This window comes from Budorcas taxicolor, chromosome 16 (assembly GCF_023091745.1).
Source record: "Budorcas taxicolor isolate Tak-1 chromosome 16, Takin1.1, whole genome shotgun sequence".
NCBI classification, from domain to species: Eukaryota; Metazoa; Chordata; class Mammalia; order Artiodactyla; family Bovidae; genus Budorcas; species Budorcas taxicolor.
In genome coordinates, this window is record NC_068925.1 from 69,519,294 (window position 1) to 69,543,865 (window position 24,572).

General features: G+C 41.0%; 1 pseudogene; it reads right to left on the bottom strand.

Annotated features, from left to right (window-relative positions):
• Positions 1 to 269: 269 nt before the first annotated feature.
• LOC128061303 (cysteine dioxygenase type 1-like) overlaps positions 270 to 24,572 on the bottom strand; it is an 81,373-nt pseudogene continuing 57,070 nt past the window's right edge.

Consider the following 24,572-nt stretch of genomic DNA (forward strand, 5'->3'; position numbering starts at 1 on the left):
CCACAATTCAAAAGCATCAGTTCTTCAGTGCTCAGCTTTCTTCACAGTCCAACTCTCACATCCGTACATGACCACTGGAAAAACCATAGCCTTGACTAGATGGACATTTGTTGGCAAAGTAATGTCTCTGCTTTTGAATATGCTATCTAGGTTGGTCATAACTTTCCTTCCAAGGAGTAGTATTACTGGACAGCAAATGGTGGGAGACCTTTCCCAAGGCAAAACTTTTCCTGGAACTTAAAGTAAGATCTCTGAGGGTTTGGTGTTCCTTAGTTGTTCTCCAGTGATCCTGAAGTTGTAGGTGGAGTCCTGATTCCAGAGTTGCTATGGTATGTCAGGGTGACTGTTTTTACATCCTGTTCTTTGATCAAAGGCATCAGTTCAAATCAGTCGCTCAGTCGTATCTGACTGTTTGCGACCCCATGAATTGCAGCACACCAGGCCTCTCTGTCCATCACCAACGCCTGGAGTTCACCCAAACTCATGTCTATCGAGTTGGTGAGGCGAACTGTGCCGGGGTCCTGCCCCGGTGGATCCAGGGTAATTCGAAGGGTGAACAGCATAGGCGAGGAAAGCTTATTTATTTAGAAATATAAAGAGAGATTAAGAAGAAATAGTGTAGTAGGAAAATTTAGTGGAGAAAAGAGGCTGAATAACTTGGTTTACATGGAAAGCCAATAAAGTTCCAGACAAGGAACTTGCACCATCTATGTTAGGCCACCGGCGTCCTCTTGAATAGCGGGGGGGTGCCCCACCTTAGGCTTCCTCTCACGTGGATCTTAAAAGCCAGGGCAAGTAAGTAGACATGGCAAGCCTCCATGCCCCTGATGGGAATTCAGCCAGAAAATAGAGTAAAGACATGGGGGAAACCAGTCCAGCGGCTGGCCCATCCCCTATTGTCCAGAAAGGCCTTTTATACCTTTTTATGTACATAGACATCAATGGATAATATAAAATTATGCAGCATCAGCAGCCCTGACTCTTATTAAAACCAGGCTTTCTTTCTGCATACCTAGTTGTATACACAAGTCTTAGGTGATTTACATCATCTTCTGGCCAGAGGGCCAATTAACATTTTACGGCCCTTTTCTGATAAGGGTTTTTCAACCAGAAGACTTATTTGTCTTGTTGTTCCCAAAGTCTGGTGCCACTCTCAGAAAGCACTAAATAAAGTTACATTCTTACATAGCAAAGGCACAACAATTTACAACAAGTAAAAGGAGTACAGTGATTTATAACAAAAGGAAAGTAGTTAACTCAAAAGTCTAGTGTTGCTAACATCAAAACTACTATATTCCTTTTTCTATATCCCAATTACATTGATTAATATCCTTCAGGTGTTAAAAGATAAAGAATATGGAGGCTTGGCAACAGTCATTGACTCAACGGTGAAAACCCATCACCAATATGATTTTTAGCTCTTTAGAAAAGGCTCTATATCTTTAAGATGCTTTAAGCTTTGTGCCTCTCATGGTTGGGGGGCTGTAAACAATTCACAAGTTGTAAAAATTCCGGGGGAACCTGTTAGGCAAGTTAGAGAGCTATCAGAGGGGATTTGAGCTGAAACATTCCTTTCAAATGCAGAAGACTGAAGCCCTAAGTTAACTTTTCCAGAGAGTGTCAGAAGAGTGGAAAAGCACAGTACAATAAAATCAGGCCTACTCTGGTTTTTGGGGGTAGATGTTCAGGAAAACTCAGGGGGAACCCCTGAAGCCAGATCACACCTTTGCGTTTTGTTGGGCTTCCTTCCTCATGACCTTTGCCATGGGTGGGATTCCTCACGCTGGCTCCCAGCAGAACTGTTCAAGTGAAGGCTCAGGGTAGGTTCTGTATGGCTGATAGTCTGTACTCGATGTAAGCCAATGGAATCGTTGATGTAGGTACACTGGTTTTCCCTCAAGATTCGTTCAGACTTCTTGATTTGAAGTTTGAAGAATAATATCTTTTAGATTTCCCTGCAGCATACCCAGAAGGCCGCAGGAGTCGGTGCGATCATGGATACTGTTGCCATGTCTTTCACCCATAGAATCACGAGATTAAATTTTCCATTTCCTTGATTCTCCAGGTTTCAGGGACACTTGTACTGGTCGAACTTGGCACACACTGCCCACTCAGCAGGGTTTGCTCCCATAGGCTTCCAAGACTGCCTGCATGTCCTCCACACTGACCTGTTCACCTGCGAATTGCTGGCATGGGATGCTGATCAGATTGGCCTGGGCAGGGAGTGTGGCTTTAGCACCTCTGTCTGCCTGCTCCATCCCTTGCCAAACTCTCTCTCTGCTGGGCTGCAATGGGGGAGCTGAGCGAGCTGAGGAGGGGGTAGGGAGGGCAGTGTCCCTAGCTGCTAGTTAGACAGTTACACACAGACCCAAAAGCCCTAGATGCCCAAGTGCCACAATATAAAGAAAGCCTCGCCAAGACATCCACTGTGGTAGATCTGGGTATGCACTGTGCACACATATAGGGACCAAACCTGCCCCTTAGGTATTTTTAAATCAACTTGCTCGTGACACTTTACTACATAATGACTTTCTGTTTATAAGAATATTGGTCTAATATTCTGAACCCTCATCTTTTTGATTTCTAGAATGTATGTTTTCCTATATAGATCTCTTCCTACAGTACCTAGAAAATACATGTAAATTAAGCACTTATAATTCTCAGCCTTGTTTATCTGAAAGATTGTTACTCACACTGCCGTTTTCTGAGTTTCAGGTTTATTGATTCAACTTCTCCACTTGTATTGTTGGCTTCCTACCTCATTTTGTTTACAGGCAGCCTAGGGGGAAGCTGTTTAAAATCCAAAGATCTATTTCTTCTGCTCTGGGAGACAGCTCTTACTAAGCATCCAATTCTTGGCATTGTTTGGAAGACTCTCCTGTCTATTTCAAGACAAATTTTTACTGCAAGTGGTTAATCCAAGGAGTGAAAGAGAGGATGACAGATAAAGATGGTTTTCTTTAGCTTCCTAAGCCAAGTCTCCCAAATAAATCTTCATTACTCTGTTTTCAGATTTTTAACTTGGATCTCAGGAAATATAAACACCCATTCCAAAGTTTGGCATATTTTCATATTGTATTCTGTACAAGCTTATAATACTTCTTTCTCTTTCTTTAGTGCAGAGGTTTGAGGATGCATCATATATTATGTTGGTACTGAGGCTGCATCTGAGATTGACTAGCTGATACTGTATTATCGCATTTTATCCTCCTACCTACATTCTCTTGACCTCACCTGACTCCCAGGCTCTCAGCAACTTCCTCCATCCAGTTTCTGACCCCGAGAGCTACTTGTGGGTCTGATGTGTGATTTTATACCTGAGACCAAACAAGCAAAAATATATGGAGCCCCTGGTTCCTTTCACCACTTCTAGAAGCACACATTGCACAGACTGTGATGGCTTCCCCAAAGCTGCTGAAGGGACCGGATGAGAGAACTTTCTAAGTGTATGTGCATCAACTCTCATGAGTCCAACTGCGACCAACAAGAAACAGAAAATGAAAGAGAGCAGGAAGATAAATGTCATCTCACTTCTTCCCTGAGATGGGCTGTTAGAGATACAAGGTTCTGCCGTGCCATCTGGGTAAGCCATACGACACACGGCCAAGTAGGTGCCCAGCTGACGGCATGGCTACGTCTCACTGCGGCTCTTTGCGAAGCAGTGGTCAGTATGATAACATGTCAGCTTGGATGTGCTTCCCATTGTTCGCTGCCACACTTGCCCTTTTCTTCACTCTTGTTAACTTGCAATTCTTTTTTTTTTTTTAACTTTTATTTATTCTTTTATTTGGGGCTGCATTGGGTCTTAGCTTAGGTGCATGAGCTCCAGAACACGTGGGCTCTGAAGACTGTGGAATGCAGGCTGTCTAGTGGGGGTATGCAAGCTCAATAGTTGTGGTGCAGGGGCTCAGCTGCCTCAAGGCATGTGAGAATCTCAGTTCCCTGACCAGGACTTGAACTTGCATCCCTTGCATTGGAAGGCAGATTCTTAACCACTGGACCACCAAGGAAGTCCTTACCCTGGGGTTCTCTTTCCAAAAATGCATTAGCACCGCAGCCTTTTGTTACATTCAGTTTTCAAGGGAATCCAGGGGAAGACATCTGTGCATATATATATGTGCATAATTTTATATATACCTATACATACTATATATATAATTATACAAATACAGTTTGATATATAAATATATAGATATATATGAAAAATTACAACCTATGATAATTTATTTCCTTTTACTATTCCATATAAAATTCCATACCACATAAAATCCCTAAGTACTCTATGGTGACATTATGACATAAGATATTTAAGTCATAAAGAATTTGTAAACCTTAGAATTTGTGTTTGCTCTTTATGGTGTTGTTTTGTTCTTTGCTAGTGGAAAAAAAAAAGCTTTACACAAAGTAATAAATATGAACTTAGTAAAACAGCAGCTATAAATTTTGGAAAATGATCATTAAGAACACTAATCCTTTAGGAAAGTGGGGTTTCAGACTCTCAAAATTCTATATAAATGAAATAAGTACCGTGAAGACTTTTAGCGTAAGACATTTTTCAGCTTAAAATACTTCTCTCTTAAATGTTATGAAGCCTGAAACCAAAAATCTGTTTTAGTTGCTCTGCTAATGGCAGAGGAATATTTTAAGATTAATGTCCATTTGACAATTTTTTTAATGTGTGCTCTTTTATTTCATGTTGGGTAGAAAATAAGGCAAACTTCTAATGCCATTTGCAGTATACTTTTATAATATACATAGCAAAACAATACAGATGTTTAAGTGATCTTGATTTTATCCTTCTTATTTCCCAATTCCAAATCAAGGCATGCATAGTAATTTGTGGATTGATAGTCCAGCATTATTGATTCTGGTCAGTATCCTTTTCTTATGTCAGCCTTAGGGATCATTTCAGAAATCAAACCATTTGTAGTTGATTCATTGCTGTCTGTGGGGGAAGGATAATTTCATATTCATTCAAGGCCTATCTAAGAGTCAACACACTTCAAAACACCGAGGAGAGATCATGGACAATACAGCCTTGAGATACATTCTATAAAATAATTTCAATCACAACCTTTCAGAACTTACCAAGCAGAGAGATCAGGGAAGAAAACTACCAAGGCAAACTTTTCAAAGAGGAATCTTTTCAGAATTATTGGTCCTGGGCCATCTGGCTGAGAGTGAAGAGTGAAATGAAGTCCATAAAGATACCTCTGAGGTGAAAGATGAAGGAACTATATCTCTGGGCCACTGGGACAAGAGCAACTTCAAGAAGAAAGGAATCTTAGTATCCTGTCCACCAGTCGTTCCAGATGCTAGAGGGAGTGCCCTTCTCTTCTGGATCAGGCCTAGATCAGCCCAAGTAGAAGAGAGATCCTACAGAGATCTGGAAAGGAGACCCAGGGGAAAGAAGAATAACAAGGCCCAGTGGCTAGCCTGGGACATAGCACACGGTAGGCATTCCATGTGTGGAATGTGACTGCGGAATAACCAATTTTAGTTCCATGTGGGCGACGTCTGTGCAACACTGAGCAAGTTACTTTTTCACTTCTTTCCTTTGAGCCTTAATTTCTTCACCTGTACAATGGGGATAATAAAAATTCTTACTTTAAGAATAATTTCAAAGATAAAACACAATAATAATAGTACTTTGGAATTCAAAAAGGCATAAACAAATCCAGGAATGGAAAAACAGAGAGCAGCATCCATATTCTTCTTTTCAAATACACACCAATTTTAACGCTTGTCATCTTTAGTGTTCCCTACAAAAGCAGATCCTGATATGAGGACTTGTATCCAGGTAGTCCAGTTGAGGAGCAATTCTTAGAAGGAGAGAGGGAAGAGGGAAAATTAAGGAGGAGGGAAAAGCTAATTTTTGAGGTCACTTCTGTGGACAACTTGGGCTTGTTCTTGGAGGGTTTATAAAAAGTATATTAATGTATCTTAGAACTATCCACATGGGGATGAATTTATCCATCTGTTCCCACACTCCATAAAGAATGCTCTTGGAAGTGGTACTCTCCCAATTTCCAAGTCCATTCAAATCCTTGAGAGAGCAGGTTTCCACCAGGGTCTATAGAAAGAGATGTGTACATAACAGAAGATATCATGAGGTGAACTGAAGCCCACGGGGAGATGAGGCTCAGCGGATTTGAGTACAGTCACTGGAGATAACAGATACCATTTTAGTAGCAAAAAAGCAGAGCGAATTTTCTCTTTGGCTGTCTTCTATTAAATATAGCATATAATAGAACATGGAGTATAACACTGATATTTGCTGAATCCTCTTGCCTCACAGAAATCTTATGGAACTTAACCTTAGTGACACCCAGAGACCCCAGCTTCACTTTTTGCAGATCCCTGACAGTTCAGGATCTCTGTTTCTTGGCCTATTACCTAGAATCACAAAGTCCAACCTCTATATCAATTTCTGTAGAAACACTATATGGGTTGAGTAGCTTTAAGACTTAAAGGATCTGGGGCATGGGGAGGTATCAGTCACTCAGTCATGTATGACTCTTCGTAAGTCCCTGGACTGTAGCCCACGAGGCCCCTCTGTGGAATTTTCCAGGCAAGAGTACTGGAGTGGGGTGCCATTTCCTACTCCAGGGGATCTTTCCTCACCCAGGGATTGAACCCACATCTCTTGCATTTCCTGCATTGGCAGGCGGATTCTTTACCACTGTGCCACCTGGGAAGCCCCGTAGGGGTCCCTCTCATACTGCCTCCTGTCTGTCATCTTGCTCTCTCCACTCACCATTCCCTCTTCTTATCCTACACCTTCAAGCCTGTTCACAAATGTAGCCCATTTGCTCACTCACACAGAAGCTCATCCATACTCAGTCCTTAGAAGCTTGGTTTCTCTGTACAAAACTGGTTTTCTACCTTCAAGGAGTTCTTATATAATCTACTAAATTGTTTTTCTCCATACCATGAAATAAAGATATATGATTTCCTCTGTGTGACTCAATAAAACTGTTTTTGTGTGAAAAAAAAAATTTGTCATAAACATTTTCTTTTTCCTAAACTATTCCTTGCATAAAATAGAATCATGGTGGACTAGCTCAATTCTCCCTTTAAAATGCTTGCATGGCTCAAAGCATTTCCCCTAACTCTTTAAAGTTATTATATTTATACATTTTTCTTTTTATGATTTTAGAATAATGCATACCTCTTCCCACTAGAATGTAAACTCCAACAGTGTTGCAACCAAGTTTTACTTTGCTTGCCGCTAAATCATTGGTACCCTGTGATCAGTCTGGCACAAAAGTAGATGGTCAATACAAATGTCCAATGAACAAATGAATGAAATTTTATCTGTGAACTTTTAAATTTCTTCTTGCATAGGTAGAAGAAAAGAATTAGAGAAAAAGAAAAGCTCAAGTCCCAGAAAAGTGTCTTGCTGAAGGTCACAGAACTGATTGATAGCAGAGTGATTTAACAAGGCTGCCACACTCATTGCTTCAGCCCTCTTGTAACATTAGACTGTAACTCATCGTGATATTGCCTAACAGGAACAGTATGATAAATCCAGGGTTTTCTCTCAAACCTCTGCGCTCGACTTCAGAAATATCAAAGAAGTCTGGTCTCAGTGCTCTCGGACTCTTTTTTTTCCTACTGGGAGATACCAAATGATTTTAGTCTACATTGGAAAATGATGCTTTGGGGCTATGTCCCTCCCCCATCTTTTGAAATAACTACTATTTTTAAAAATGTTTACTGGGGTACAGTTGAATTACAATGTTGTTAGTTTTTGCCATACAGCAAAATGAGTCATTTATACATGCACATATATCCACTCTTTTTTAGATTCTGTTCTCATTTAGGTCTTATAGACTAAGTAGAGCTCCCTGTGCTATATGGTAGGTCCTTATTAGTCATCCACATTGCATAGAGTAGTGAATTGATGCTTTCAAATTGTGCTGCTAGAGAAGACCCTTTTTATGTGAAATCACAACTTTAAAACGCCTCTTTATTTCCAATGAAGCGTTCAGTAATTTAGGACAGGGATCATTCCTCACATACTCCAAAAAGCAAAGAGTTCTACTCTCAAGAACACACAGAACAAAACGGCACAGGAGGACAGCAATTACAAGGTCTCATAAAACAACTAAGTAAAGCTGTTGGTCCGCTCTGGGACTTCAAAGAGCCTCAGAAAATCACGTAAAAGGGAAGTAAAAAAAAATCTGACTTTATTTCAACACCTGTGAAAAGGAGTCAGATCAGAATATAAAATTCCACTTGGAGCCTGGGGGTGGATGCACTTTTATTTTCTTATTTTTTTCTCGTCTGCCAGGGTGAACAGCTTAGGAGCTCAGGAGGGGAAGCCTGTGGCTTCAAGTCCAGGTGGAGCCCACTTTGCTGATGACTTTTGAGAAGGGCAGAGGGAAGCCAGAAGTTGTCATCTAAGCACCTGGAATTCAAAACCATGTCACTACCCAAATATTATGCAACTTGTTTTAAGACAGAGCTTGCAAATACAAAAAGTGGACAGTCATTTCCAGCTCTTTGCGACCCTGTGGACTGTAGTCTGCCAGGCTCCTCTGTCCATGGAATTCTCCAGGCAACAATACTGCAGTGGGTGGCCATTTCCTTCTCTAGAGGGTCTTCCCAACCTGGGGTCTGAAACTGGGTCTCTTGCATTACAAGGTAGATTCTTTACCATCTGAGCCACAAGGGTAGCACACACACAAACCTCACATGCACTAGGAAAAGGGACAAGAACAGTAATTTGACAGAAGCCTGGACCAGACCTACAGGCCTCTCACATTATTTACCCTTAACCCATTTCTCAAAGATTTACTTATGTTACTGCCAATATTCACCAAATGCAATAAAAGTTCACTGTTTTGCACAAAGCAAGGGGAGATGGTGCTTTTAGTAATGGCGTAGAGATGATATTCACTTAAATGTGTTAATGTTATTTCCTGAAAGCTTGCTTATACATTTTAAATGGTAAGCTATCTTTCTGGTGATAAACGTCAACAATAGCCTTGAAGCACTATTCCAAATTAGTATAGCTAACACCAATGGTATTCGCTATGAGTGACTTACAAATAATCTCTAGCACGTAATCCCTACCTGTTGTATATAACAGGATCCTACCTGTTATATACAAAACCATTTAGAGCTTAGTGGATTGCCTGCATTCGCATAAGGGCACCATGAATTATTTCTCACAAGGAGAAAGCATTTTAAAAGGTATATAATGATAAGGAAACTATCAGAGCAACCTGTCTCTGTTACTGTAGAGGGTAGGATAATTTACCTCCTTCCTTCATTCTTCTTTCTTCTATACTACACCCTGGTTCCTGAAGCCAATTGTACTTTAAAACAAAAACAACAACAACAACAACAAAAAAAAAAAAAAACAAAGAAACTAATGACCCTGCTTTGTAACGTGTTCCATATGTTTCACAGGCTTCATAAAATAATTCCACATTAGTTTCCCTAGCCTAGTGTTTAGATCATGACATATGTTTTTTCCTAGGTTTTCATGATTTATTTTGGTGTCTGTGTGAACTTGCTCTATAAGAGTAAAAAGAATTTGCTCAGATTCCCTTTTCCGGGAATGTATCCTGGTGCCGCACAGACTACCAGACTTCCTATCCACAGAAGATCTGCCACTATCAAGCCTAGAGCTGCCACTTACTATGAACGCACCCAAGTCATTTCATCTCTCTGTACCTCAATTTCCACATCTGTAAAATGGGGGTGATAGCAGAAATAACTGTTTATAGTGTGTGGGGAATGTTTAAATTAATAAATTATTATACACATATGCACACACACATTCATAACCTTTTGCCACCTGATAACCATTTGCTGCATGAACAAAGAAATGAAGGCCAGCAAAGGTACAGAGTATGAGAAACCTATCTCTTAGAGACCTTCCTTTATGCTTTGGCATTAATAACTAAAGCAACCAACACTTACTATGTGCCATGCTCGGATCAATCAATCAAGTCAATATATATAAATATAGGTTAAAAAAAGGTAAAATTAGCACCAAGTGAAGCCAAATTTGAGACTGAAGCTAAAGACAGTCAGGAATACTAATCCTATTTTGATATGCTATTCATCAGATTTTTACACTTTGACATTTTAAAAATATTGTATCAAAATATTATGTATCTTGATTACTTGGTGTGCCCTCCTCCAATTACACTTAATGTCCAAAGAACAAGCCTCAGTTGTCACAGTTGCTCCTGGACAACTGTGAGCAAATGAGACTCAGTTCCAGTCTTCATGCTACTCAGAATCAAGTGGGAGGAGGGATAGGCCTTAACAAAGTCATCACAAGAATATTTATAAATTTTTTTCCATTAAAAATGCAAGAGTTTTATATTATCCCTTTGGCCTGTGGATGAGTACAGATGCTCTTTTTGAAATTATGAGCTTACGTTTTAGTTCACTAATTTCTCAGTAAAGAGATATTCAGTGTCTAGGACATGCCAGGCACTGCTCTAGGTGCTGGGGAAGAGCAAAAGAGACACAAATTTCTACTTTCACAAAGTTATAGTCTAGTATGGAAGAGAGACAATGAACAACACAGATGAATAAAATACACCATCTGCCATATGGTGCTAAGTCATAAAGTTTGTGTTATAAATAAATGGAAGGGAGAGAGAAGCTATCAGAGAGAATTAAAACATTAGACAAGGAACATTGGAATTGTGACCTTGGGGGATGTGAGAGAGAGGAATGCAGAAAACTGCAAGGAAATAGTCCAGGCAAAGGCAGCAGTTACTGCAGGGCAGAGACCCTGAAGTGGGACTGCGCCTGGTAAGTGTTTAAGAAAACAGCAAAGATGGGAATTCCCTGGGGTCCAGTGGCTAAGACTCCACACTTCCGCTGCAGGGGGCACGGGTTCAATCCCTGGTCAGGAAACTAAGATCCCACGTGCTGCATGGTGTGTCCAAACAGACAAAACTTTTCAGAAAAGAAGGAAGAACGAAAATAGCAAGAAGGTCAGGGAGCCTAGGAGAGAGTGAGCAGGAATTCAGATCAAAAACTTAATGGTGGACTGATCACAGCAGACGTCTTCAATCATAAGTGCTCTGCTTTGCACTCTGGCCTGGTGAGGCAATCACTGAAAGGATCTGGGCAGAGGAGTGGAGATCTGACTTAGGCTTAGCAGGATCTGGCCAGTGCTGCGCTGAGATGGACTCACCAGGAACAAGAGAAGTCAGACCATTTAGGAGCTTACCACACAATCCAGGCGTGATATGATTGTGGCTTGGGCCAGTGTAAGAGCTCTGGAAGAAGAATCTAAGCAGTCAGATTCTGGATGTATTTTGAAAATGGAGCCAACCATGTTTGCTGTTGCTTTGCATGTGACATGAACGAGAAAAAAGTGTAAAGGTTATCAGTGTTTTTGGTCTAAGGAACTGGAAGAATGGAGTTATAATCAACTGAGATAACAATGTAAAGAAGTAGGTCTGGGAGGGAACATACAGGCGATTGGTTTTGGATACATTAATTTCAAAATGCCTGTTAATCACCAAAATGGATACGAGAAGCAGACATTTGGATATAGGTTTGAGCTCTAGAACTAGGGTACCATTTGGATCTAGAGATACAAAGTTGGGAGTCATCAATATATGAATGTGAAAGGGTTAGTCGCTCAGTCATGTCTGACTCTTTGCTATCTCATGGACTGTAGCCTGCAGGCTCCTCTGTCCGTGGGATTCTCCAGGCAAGAATACTGGAGTGAGTAGCCATATCCTTTTCCAGAGGATCTTTCTGACCCAGGGATCAAACCTGGGTCTCTGGCATTGCAGACAGATTCTTTATTGGTATTTAAAGCTATGGTATTAGATGTAGAATGGGCATAGATAGAATAGGGAAGTGGTCGGTACTCAGAGAAGACGAACTATATGAGAAGAACTAAACACTGCTCATTGGATGTAGCAAAGTGAGATGACCTTGATAAAAGCAGTTTTAGTAAAGCAGTGTCAGTAAAAAGCCTGATTTAGTGGATTCAAAAGAAAAAGTAGAAATTTTAGAGAATTCATTTTAAGTTCTGCTATAAAAATAAGTTGAGAAATGGGAGAATGACTTAGGGGAAAAGAAGTTCTTGAGAGAATTTTCAAGTTTTTGTTTCATTTTTTATCATTTTATTTTGGGGCTATTCTGGGTCTTCGTTGCTGCATAGACTTTTCTCTAGTTGTGGCAGGAGGGGGCCACTCTCCAGCTGCAGTGCGTGAGCTTCCCGTTGTGGTGGCTCTCTTGTTGCAGAGCAGTCTCTGGAGCACGTGGCCTTCGGGAGTTGTGGCTCGCAGACTCTCCAGCACAGGTTCAGTATTGTGGGCACACAGGCTTAGTTGCTCCGGGACATGTGGGTTCTCCAATCAAGGATCGACCCCGCGTCTCCTGCATTAGCAGGCAGATTCTTTACTACTGAGCCATCAGGGAAGCCCTGTTTTGTTTTAGAAATGGGAAAAGCGTACCTTGTTTGTGCATGAGGCAGAAGACAAGGATGATATCAAATGAGAAGGTGCAATGGGTAAGAAGTCTGGTCTGATAACCTCTGTGTGTGTGTGTGTGTGTGTGTGTGTGTGTACGTGTTTCCATTGTCAGAGGAGGGAGTGAAAACGGCCTGAGAGGCAAGGAGGTCTAACAACTACACCACTAGCTCACGTCAAGACAGTGGTCCAAAGAAAGCAACTGGAATACAGTTTCCATTTGGGAGGGCGGCAGGGAAGCAGTGTGTCCCTTGGAGAGCGAGAGCGGGTGACAGCCAGCCATGGTTCTCAAACTGTCGCATGCATCAGAATCACCTGGAGGACTTGTTAAAATTCAAATTTCTGAACCCTACCCCAGGACTTCCTTTTTTAAATAAATTTTTATTGGAGCATAGATGCTTTACAATGTTGTGCTAGTTTCTACTATACAGCAAAGTGAATCAGCTATACGTATACATATATGCCCTCCCTTTTGGACTGACTTCCCGCTCTGGTCACTATAGTGCATTAAGTTGAGTTCCCTGTACTATACAGTGTGTTCTCATTCGTTAGCTGTTTTCTGATGCAGCAGATAGGGGTGGGGTCTGAGAATCTGAATGTCTAACCAGTTCCAAGGATGTTGATGCTGCTCTTCCTGGGGGATCCAATCCACTGGGTTAGTGCAAGAAAGTGAAAGTAATGTTCACAGAAGAGGCTCTTTAAGCTTGTGACTTTTAAATTTTGGTATCAGCTAAAGCCTGGTCCATTTAAAATTAACTCCAACTTTCAATGATTTTTAAGCCAACACTTAAAAATTCATTATTAAACATAGCTCTATTTTTTTCTGTGTCCCTTTACACTATTGGTTTGTAAGAATGTTCATTTCAAATAGTACACATAAATGTTATTTCAGGTTGAAAAAAGAAATATATACCTTCTTAATCTAATTTTGAGTATTTTTTAGCCACTTACTTGTTTTATCTGTTTCTTTGGATCTGTTCCATTCACCTTGAAAACATTTTACTTGGAGCCAAGTTATTTATTCATTCATTCATTTATTCAGCAGATATTCATTGAGCACCTACTTAGTATCAGGTACCATTGTATCATATGGGTCATAGCAATGGAAAAAAAAAAAAAAAACATTTTGGCCTTTGGAAAGCAACATTGCAATTCAAAGAGAAAGAGATAATAAAATAAAATAAATACATATAGCAATTCAGCTGGTGATAATTTTCACAAAGGATCAAAATAAAGCAGGAGAGGAGGTAGGAATGCAACACAATGAAATACATGATGGGTTGTCAGGTAAAGCCTCAGTAAGAAAGTGATACTTCAGCAAGAATATGAAGGAGGTAAGGAAATGAGATATCCAGGAAAAGAGCGTTCCAGACAGGAAATTAAAGAGGCTCCAAGTCTGGGGCATACCTAACATGTTTAAAGAAGAACAAGGAGTCCACTGAAGTGGCTTGTACAGGGGAGAGGGTGAGGAGTCAATGAGATCAGAAGGCAATGCGCAAGGTTAGGGCAAAGGACTGTGTCAGGTCTTACACCTTTAAGACAGCTTTGGCTTTTCTCTGGAATGTGAAGTCAAGTGGGCCTTAGGAAGCATCACTAGGAACAAAGCTAGTGGAGGTGATGGAATTCCTGCTGAGCTATTTCAAATCATAAAAGATGATGCTGTGAAAGTGCTCCACTCAATATGCCAGCAAATTTGGAAAACTCAGTAATCGCCACGGGGCTGAAAAAGGTCAGTTTTCATTCCAATCCCAAAGAAAGGCAATGCCAAAGAATGTTCAAACAACTGCACAACTGCACTCATCTCACATGCTAGCAAAGTAATGCTCAAAATTCTCCAAGCAAGGCTTCAACAGTACATGAACTGAGAATTTCCAGATGTTCAAGATGAATTTAGGAAAGCCAGAGGACCTAGAGGCCAAATTGCCAACATCCGCTGGATCATCAAAAAAGCAAGAGAACTCCAGAAAAACATCTACTTCTGTTTCATTGACTACACTAAAGCCTTTGACTGTGTGGATCACAACAAACTGTGGAAAATTTTTAAAGGGACGGGAATACTAGACCATCTGACCTGCCTCATGAGAAATCTGTATGCAGGTCAAGAAGCAACAGTTAGAACCAGACATGGAACAGATTGGATCCAAATCGGGAAGGGAGTATGTCAAGGCTGTATATTGTCACCCTGCTTATTTAACTTCTATGCAGTGTACATTATGTGAAATGCTGGACTGGATGAAGCACAAGCTGGAATCAAGATTGCCGGGAGAAATATCAATAACCACAGATATGCAGATGATACCACCCTTATGGCAGAAAGTGAAGAACTAAAGTGCCTCTTGATGAAAGTGAAAGAGGAGAGTGAAAAAGTTGGCTTAAAGCTCAACATTCAGAAAATGAAGATCATGGCATCTGGTCCCATCACTTCATGGGAAATAGATGGGGAAACAGTGGAAACAGTGGCTGACTTTATTTTTCTGGGTTCCAAAATCACTGCAGATGGTGACTGCAGTCATAAAATTAAAAGACACTTTCTCCTTGGAAGAAAAGTTATGACAAAACTAGACAATGTATTAAAAAGCAGAGACATTACTTTGCTGACAAAGGTTGGTCTAGTCAAAGCTATGGTTTTTCCAGGAGTCATGTATGGATGTGAGAGTTGGACCATTAAGAAAGCTAAGAGCTAAAGAATTGATGCTTTTGAACTGTGGTGTTGGAGAAGACTCTTGAGAGTCACTTGGACGGCAAGGAGATCCAACCAGTCCATCCTAAAGGAAATCAGTCCTGAATATTCATTGGAAGGACTGATGCTGAATATGAAGCTCCAGTACTTTGGCCACCTGCTGCAAAGAACTGACTCATTTGAAAAGACCCTGAGGCTGGGAAAGATTGAAGGCAGGAATAGAAGGGGACAACAGAGGATGACATAGTTGAATGGCATCACTTACTCGATGGACATGAATTTGAGCAAGCTCTGTGAGCAGGTGATGGACAGGGAAGCCTGGCATGCTGCAGTCCATGAGGTCTCAAAGAATCAGACATGACTTTGCGACTGAACTGAACTGAACTGAGGCTTTTCTTTATGTGAACTGGGCAGTCAGTGGAGGATTTTAAGCAGTGTAGAGCCATGAACTGACTTGCATTTTTTAAAATTGAAGTATAGTTGATTTGCAATGTATTATTTTCAGGTATATACAGTGATTCAGATATAAACATATATGTATAAGTATATATATATATATATGTATACATAATCTTTCTCAGATTCTTTTCCATTATAGGTCATTATAAGATATTGAATATAGTTCACTGTGCTATACAATAGATCCTCTCCATTGATCTACTTTGCATGCAATAGTATCTCAAACTCTTAATTTATCCCTCTCCACCTTTGCCCTTTGGTAACCATGTCTGTGAATCCATTTTTGTTTTGTAAATAAATTCATTTGTATCATTTTTTAAGATTCTACCTATAAGTGGTATCATATGGTATTTGTCTTTCTCTTTCTCACTTAGTATGATCATCTCCAGGTCCATCCATGGCATTGTTGCAAATGGCATTATTTAATCCTTTATTCTTATTACTCCTTCTGAATAATATTTCATTGTATATATGAACCACATCTTCTTTATCCATTCATCTGCTAATAGACATTTACTGAAAAGCAGAGTATTTTGTAATGAAAATATTAATTTTGCATTAATCTGTATTGAAATAATATTAAAAGTCATGAGATTAGATGAAATCACCCAGGGAGTAAGTACAGAGTGATGAGTATAGATAGAAAAAATAACAGATCTAAGGATCAAGCCCTAGGCACTTCAACATTTTAGAAGAAGATAAAATAACTATGTAGCAGAATGTTGAAGACTTAACTATTCATCTAGAATGGCAACCATTACCCACCCCAAGCCAATCACTGACCTGTGAGAAGGAAATGTCAAATATCTGAAATGTTAAATATCCAATCTTTTTTCAGAACTGACAGAGATATGAACTCTTATGAGAAACAATCAGTTTTTAAATGTTAGAAAATACTATTTTTCCAAACACTTTGCAGGCCAATCAAAATATGTTCACTGGCAAAATGCAGACCTTGATTGTCAGCTTTCAATCTCTGATTTATACTTTTAAAAAGATTATTTCTGCCCTCATTACAATGAACTCAGTAAAAAAGGGAAGCAAGTACAGTCTGCCTCTAAACTGTAGGAGTTAAAGTTGATATTACATATAAAATCTTAGAACAATGTCCAGTGGATAGTAGAAAATAAACATCAACTCTTGTATTATTATTATTGTGACTTATTTGGAGCTTTAGTTATATCATCATACTGCAAAAAGCAACAATAACTTATACATTCAAAACGAAAAACAAAAGGGCCAAGGTGGCAGTTTTCAGAAGTCAGAACAAGGTTACGTATCCAAATTATGCCAACATGCTAAGAAGTGGCCAACAATTAACTCTCATCTTGAAAGGGAGGGAAAAAAAAGACATAAAATACCTATTAAGTAGGTGGTTGCCAAGAATATACTTTAACATATTCTAATTATACCTTAAATTTTGGCACTCACTTCTTTTAAGAACCTAGGAAAATTCCATTGCAATTTCCATGGCTCCCAGAAATTTATGTTTTCTCAAAGACAACCTGACATGCCCACATATTACTTAGAATCCTCTCCCGCAAACATCTGTGGGGCTTTTAAAAGGTATAATAAAAGGAAGCATTAAACACAATCACGCAAGCACAGGCACTTGCCTGCACATAGGCATATATACGCCCTTGGAGAAGGGAATGGCAGCTCACTTCAGTATTCATGCCTGGAGAATCCCATGGACAGAGGAGCCTCGGCAGGCTACAGTCCACGGGGTCGCAAAGAGCTGGACACAGCTGAGTGACTAACAAACAGAGAGGGTGGGGGGCATGTACATACACGTAAACACAAATGCATACGCTTTCTCATTCAAGCATCAAGGTTTCAGCAGAGTTTTTCCAGTTTCTTGCAAGTCTTTCACAAGACTCTATCACCATTCTCTTTTGGGGGAATTGTCAATCATCTGTAGCATCCCCCCAGAGTTTTTGCATCAGGCAATGTGCAACATTCTAACACAGAAAGTTTTCCAACTTGTGGACAGAGCCCGTTTTTTCCCCCGGATCCTCAGGCTCCTTACAGCAGGTGTCCAGCAGTAACAGGAAGAGCCACCTTCATCTTCAGAGCTTTCCACAGCCATGCATCACCAGCCTTCCCAAGTTCTCCCACTGCTGACAGTACCTTGCCACTGCTGGCTGGCTTTTGTCACAACTCCTTTTTTCCCATTGACTTTAGCTGTAATTAGCTGGAGTAAGAACTCTGTCTTCCCCCTCTGTAAATTTACAGAAGAGAATTGAAAGCCGGCCCCCGTGGGCTGTACATTTCAGTTATTTATAGTGAGGCCACGGATCAGCAACCAAAGACATAAGAAGCATAATTTGACTCCCAGGCACATGTCAGTGAGAGTCCTGGTGGCTGGACCATTCCTCAGTCCAGTTCAGTCGCTCAGTTGTGTCCGATTCTTCGCGACCCCATGAATCACACGCCAGCCCTCCCTGTCCATCACCATCTCCCGGAGTTCACTCAGATTCACGTCCATCGAGTCAGTGATGCCATCCAGCCATCTCATCCTCTGTCGTCCCCTTCTCCTCCTGCCCCCAATCCCTCCCAGCATCAGAGTCCTTTCCAATGAGTCAACTCTTCGGATGAGGTGGCCAAAGTACTGGAGTTTCAGCTTTAGCATCATTCCTTCCAAAGAAATCCCAGGGCTGATCTCCTTCAGAATGGACTGGTTGGATCTCCTTGCAGACTGTTCCTATTTAGTGCTAAAACATTACAACATGGGAGCAAATGGGTTTGTCTTGCTTTTCAATGGTGGCATCAGAAAATCTCTTTGCAGGACTCACAGCTTGTGTCATGTGATTTCTCTGAACCTCAGCTTCTCTTCTGAGAAATGGGGAACCAAACTCATGAGCGTGTTTTAAAATCCCTATTAGCTGAATAGAATTATCCCTGCTGTACAGACGAGGACACAAACATTTCAGGAGGTAAAGAGAGTTTTGTACATTGGAAAATGCTTTACAACGTGAAACTATTCATTTTACTATTTGCCTAAAACTATTGAGAAGATCCCCTCCCCTCCTCCTTTCCTCATCAAGCACATACATTTGGAAATTGCAGCCTGGTGATAACACACAAGGGCATTTAATGTTGCAACTAGGGATAAATATGTTACAAGCCTGGTCAGGGAAAAATAATTTTCAGGGGATGAGCTAGCCAGTGCTCTGATTTTGATGGAAGGATGATTGAGCATTGAATTTCCCATCATAAAATCTGTGAACCTACTGATGATCTCCCCATAGTAAAGCAGCTGAAGGGTGTTTTAATGAAAGAATAGTATGTCACTCTGGGGAGGAATTCCAACATTTAGATACCAGAGTGCCCTTTCAGACAAAAGATTGTGCTGAAGACAAAAAGAATTCTCAGAGGATCAAAGATGCCATATCTAGAGTCTCAAATTTGAATATGAGTCTCAAATTTGAATATGAGTCTCAAATTTGAAATCAGAATCTCCTGAAGGGCTTCTTAAAAACATAATATTGCTGTGTCCCACCTCTACAGTTCCTGATTCAGTAAGTTTGAGATAGAGCTTGAGAATCTGCATTTTTAATGAGTTCTCAGGTGCCCCTGATACTGCTAGTCTTTGTACTTGTTTGTGTCCTCATCTCCTCTTAGAAGGACACCAGTCATATTAGATTAAGGTTTATCCTAATGACCTAACTTTGACTAGAACACCTGTTTAAAGACCTTAACTTCAAACACAGTCACATTGTGAGGCATTGGGGGGTTGGGACTTTATCATGTGAATTTGGGGGTTTGGGAGTTACCCATAACAGCTAGACAACTGAGTTATGAGCAAACTCTGCCAACACAGTGCCTCGGAAATCACAGCAAGTTAGAAGCCAGACAGCAGACCCCACACATCACTCCATGGAATGTGGCCAAGATGAGAGACAGCCCGGGGAAATATTTTGCAGGACTCTGTGAGACTATGGGAGGATGACATGGGTCTCAGACCTGAAAGAGTGCGTGCCTGAGTCACTAAAATATGTTACAGAACATTCTGGTTCAACCTAGTGTTAAAAGATTAAAGCCCAAATGCTTTTTAAATGAGGAGCACGGTTTAAAGGGTCAGATGATTTCTGAGTGGGGGTTTATTTAAGGAGAACAAGACAACAAGCCTTCTAGGACCTAAACCTACAAGCTTCTGCTCAGGGCTTGAGCATTCCTGCTCTCCAGCAGCATTTCTCAGGCTAAGCAGTACTGATTACTTGGGGCAGAATAGTTCCTCGTTTAGAGGGAGGGGGTTGTGTGTGGTGGTGGTGCATGCAGAATGTTGAGCAGCACCCCTCTAGCCACTAGATACCAGCAGCAACTTCCCTAGCTGTGACGAACAAAAATGTCACTAGACATTGCCAAATGCCCCTAGATAGTGGGGAATACAAAATTGTTCCAGTTAAGAACCACTGCTCAATAGATCCTCTTTTAATCCATTTGGGCTGCTATAACAAAAATACCATAGATTGGGTGGCTTAACTGACTCACATTTATATGCCACAATTTTAGAGACTGGAAAGTAAGCTCAGGGCACCAGCAGATTTGGTGTCTGGTGAGGATCAGCTTCTTGGGTCATAAACAGTCCATCTTTTTCGATCTGTCCTCACAGGGTGGCAGTGGAGAGTAAGCACTTCAAGGTCTAAGAGGGCACTAATCTCACTCATGAGGGATCCACCCTCATGACCTAATCACTTCCAAAGGCCATGAGTCCTCATGCCATCACCCTGGGGATTCGGTTTCAACATATGGATTTTCAGGGAGAGCAAACAAACATAAACGCCAGGCACACTATCTCCATTCTCAGCAACTCTGTGAAACAAGTATACACACTTCTTTGGATTAAGAATCACAGACTCACTGATATTTGCTCACTTTCACTTACCTAAAAACTATTCATCTGATTTCCAAATCTACACCTTTTTAATAAACTGTCTTCGTTCACTTCACGTGCTTCCCAGGGGGCACAGTGGTAAAGAATCTGCCTGCCAGTGCTGGAGCCACAGGAGAGGCAGGTTTGATCCCGGGATCAGGAAGATCCCCTGGAGTAGGAAACAGCAACCTGCTCCAGTCTTCTTGCCTGGGAAATCCCATGGACAGAGGAGCCTGGCAGGCTACAGTCCATGGAGTTTCAAAGAGTCAGACATGACTGAGCATGCACACACATACAGATTAGAATAAAGGGACAATGAAGTTCCTATTTCTGAATGTGACTCTAATTCCCAGAATTGGGGAAATGAAAATATCTTAGGTTCCAGGTCCAGAGATGAGATCACGTAGTAGTCAAAGTGAGGCCACTTTTCACACCCAGCTGCACATACAGGCAACACCACTGGGCCTCCCCGAGGCTGTTTTTTCTTGCTGCCACCCGACAGACATCTGTCAGGTGGAAGCTCAAAACTGGCAGGGTATGAAAAACACACCCAGCCCTCTGAGATTTTTCAGGCAAAGCACAGCTTGTCAGCCTGTCAGTTACTGTCATGATGGTGCCAGACTGATTTGGGTTCTTTCATCATTACACTTGAAATACTTAGTGTTTGCAGGGAAACCCTTTTGGGAATCAAAGTCCTGTTTCTCTTTTTGAATGTCTCTTGGATGTCAGAGAGAATTCATTGCTTCAGAGGAAGTAGAATAATAAGCAATCTGTCGAAAGAATACTCAAAGAAATGGGCTGAAAGCCTGTTTGGCCATGCCAAAGGGTCACTAGTTTATTCATGTATGTCACAACTTTCAGAGAACACCTAATGTGTGCCCAGTCCTGGGTCAGGCATAGGAAACTCACTGATGGACACAACAGGCTCCATGCCCTCAAGAGTCTCACTGGCAGCTACAATGATACACTCAATCAATTAACTTGAATACAACGGTGCTCAGGTGTTCAATCTCAGAAGAAAGGCTAAGGAACCATATTAGGAACAAAAAGGACTGGGGCTACAAATTGAGAGATGCCTTGCTCAATTAAACCATGATACAAGCTGTTCTAGTCTGCTAATAATTCAGAGTAAAAGAAACCCACTGGATTGGAATTATAATCCCCTTTGAGTCTTCCACCTCATTCAATTGGGACAAGTGTGGAATTGCTGGCCAGTAATCTTATACCACTCTTCTTTCAACAATTCCCTGTCATTTGTCTTATTTGAAAACTGTTAACTTATCTAGTAATTCTTTTCCTCCTATTTCTTGCTTTTCTTTTTTCATGTTTACCAAATGCTCTCACTTTCCTTTTCGTTTTAGTTGGTTTTTCATTGCAACTATGAAATATCTCACTCCCACTGACAATTCTCTGTCTTTCTCTTTTAGATTTTCTGGTACAAGCTGGCATTCTTTCAGCAAAAGACACTGAGAACTAAAAAGAGCCAGACATATTATTTCTGATTCTGCTCATTTTACTGTAGTGTGGCTACAACAGAAACTCAGGTGAGATTTCCACTAGGACTTGTTCAAAGCCTTGACTATGTGGAGTCGAAATTAAAGATCTACTTTATTCTATGAGAAACGGCATCTTCACGTTGAAGCTGCCATTTTTACGGTATTACAATTGACTTTGAGTTTAAAGTGATTATAAAGGAAACAGATTAGAAGCCAACAGTAGGACTGAGCAAGTTAAATCAGTGAAGCTGATTTTGTCACAAATAAAGGGTAAGACACAATGGGAACAAATAGAGATGAGTGTCTATAAGCTAGTGTTTATGATGGGAAGTAGAAACATATGAGTCCTGTTTGTTAATAGCCTTTAAATTCAAATAACCTAACTTGATGTTCTGGCATAACAATGATGTATGTGGTTAGATCATCTCACACACAGCTCTGCTCCCCATTTGCCAAGTAAAGAGCAATGGGGAAAAAAGGGCTGTCCTTTCGCAGCCCCCAACTGGCCCAGCACATGTTCCCAAACACAGAATCTGGTTTGAGTAATTCAGCTGCTCAACACATATGATAAGAAGTTGGAAGAATTATAAGAAAATAGTCCGTGTTCTTCATTTATTTTTCTATTGGTTTTTCTTTCACCTTGTGGGTAACAAAACAAGAGAATGTTTCTCGGTTATTTTCACCCACTCAAGAGCAACAGGTAAACTCCAAAAATAAATATCTAAAAGTAAGTAAATAAATATCTAAAATAAGTATCTAAAAGTAAGTACTTCCTGCACCCTACAGCATCATCTGCTCAACCAAAACAGCAAGCCCTACCAGTTTGAGCACTTTTCCTATATTTATATACTTTGTGCTCTCATAATCAATACAAAAATCCAAGAAGTAGGTCCTTTTGAAAAATATTTTTTATGTGGCCCATTGTTAAACTTGTATTTGAATCTGTTGTTTTCCTTTTTTGGCGATGAGGCATGTGGGGTCTTAGCTTCCCAACCAGGGGTCAAGCTGGCACCCCTGGCACAGGAAGACGAAGCCTTAACCACTGGACCACCAAGGAAGTAGGTCTTAATATCATCATTTTACAGACTAGAACACTGAGACTCAGAGAATCTAGTCTCTAGAAACCCAAAGTCACTCACATCCACGCTAAGCCATTGGACTGTGATTTGAATCAAGGTCATCGAGACTTTACACTGACCTGAGAATTTCTCCTGGTATGCATGGACACAAACCTGGACTGCTTCTCTCTTCTGGGACCCGCCATACGCAGTTCTAGAATGCTGCTGCTGCTGCTGCTAAGTCACTTCAGTCGTGTCCGACTCTGTGCGACCCCATAGACGGCAGCTCATCAGGCTCCCCTGTCCCTGGGATTCTCCCGGCAAGAACACTGGAGTGGGCTGCCATTTCCTTCTCCACCTAGAATGCTATTCCTGCTCATTTCCATCCGTCTAGTCCTTTCTCTCAAGGTCTCAACTCTCATCTCTTTCACAGAGTTTAGTCCAGCCTTTCCAGTAATCAGCTGCTCCTCTGAAACCCTATGGTGCTTCTTTCTTCTGCATTTAACAAACAGCCTTCTGCTGTTCATTTGTTCTGCAGCAGGGGTTTGAAGCCAAGAGGGAGGCGACTGATGGCTGCTTCATGTTGACGTATGGCAGAAACCAACACAATATTGCAAACTAATTATCTTCCGATTAAAAATAAGTAAATTTTTAAAAAACATAAGCTGTCTATCTACTGAATATTCAGACCATTTAGGGCTGTAATTCTTTCTGCTAAGATGCATGATAACGGAAACTGGGACTGTTTCATCCACCAGTATATTGCCAAGGTCCAACAGAGTACCTGACACATAGTAGGTACTCAGTATATTTTATCAAATAAATCCATAGGTAGAGGAACATTAAGGTTGAGAGAGCACAAGATCTATGTGCCTGAAAAGCAAAGAAGCATTCTATGAAAGTAAATTATTGTCAGCAACGATTAATCCAAGACCAGTGGGTCATGTAGGAAAGGAGGGGTAGTTTTAAATGCCACTCAACTAAGGTCTGTCTAGTCAAGGCTATGGTTTTTCCAGTAGTCATGTATGGATGTGAGCGTTGGACTGTGAAGAAGGCTGAGTACCGAAGAATTGATGCTTTTGAACTGTGGTATTGGAGAAGACTCTTGAGAGTCCCTTGGACTGCAAGGAGATCCAACCAGTCCATTCTGAAGGAGATCAGCCCTGGGATTTCTTTAGAAGGAATGATGCTAAAGCTGAAGCTCCAGTACTTTGGCCACCTCATCCGAAGAGTTGACTCACTGGAAAAGACTCTGATGCTGGGAGGGATTGGGGGCAGGAGGAGAAGGGGACGACAGAGGATGAGATGGCTGGATGGCATCACCGACTCGATGGACGTGAGTCTGAGTGAACTCCGGGAGTTGGTGATGGACAGAGAGGCCTGGCGTGCTGTGATTCATGGGGTCGCAAAGAGTCGGACACGACTGAGTGACTGAGCTGAACTGGCTGAACTGAACTGAAGTATGTTGTTCCCATTTTCCTTCAGCCCATCCATCACCATCTTACCTAATAACTCTAGCAGAACTTAGCCAAAATC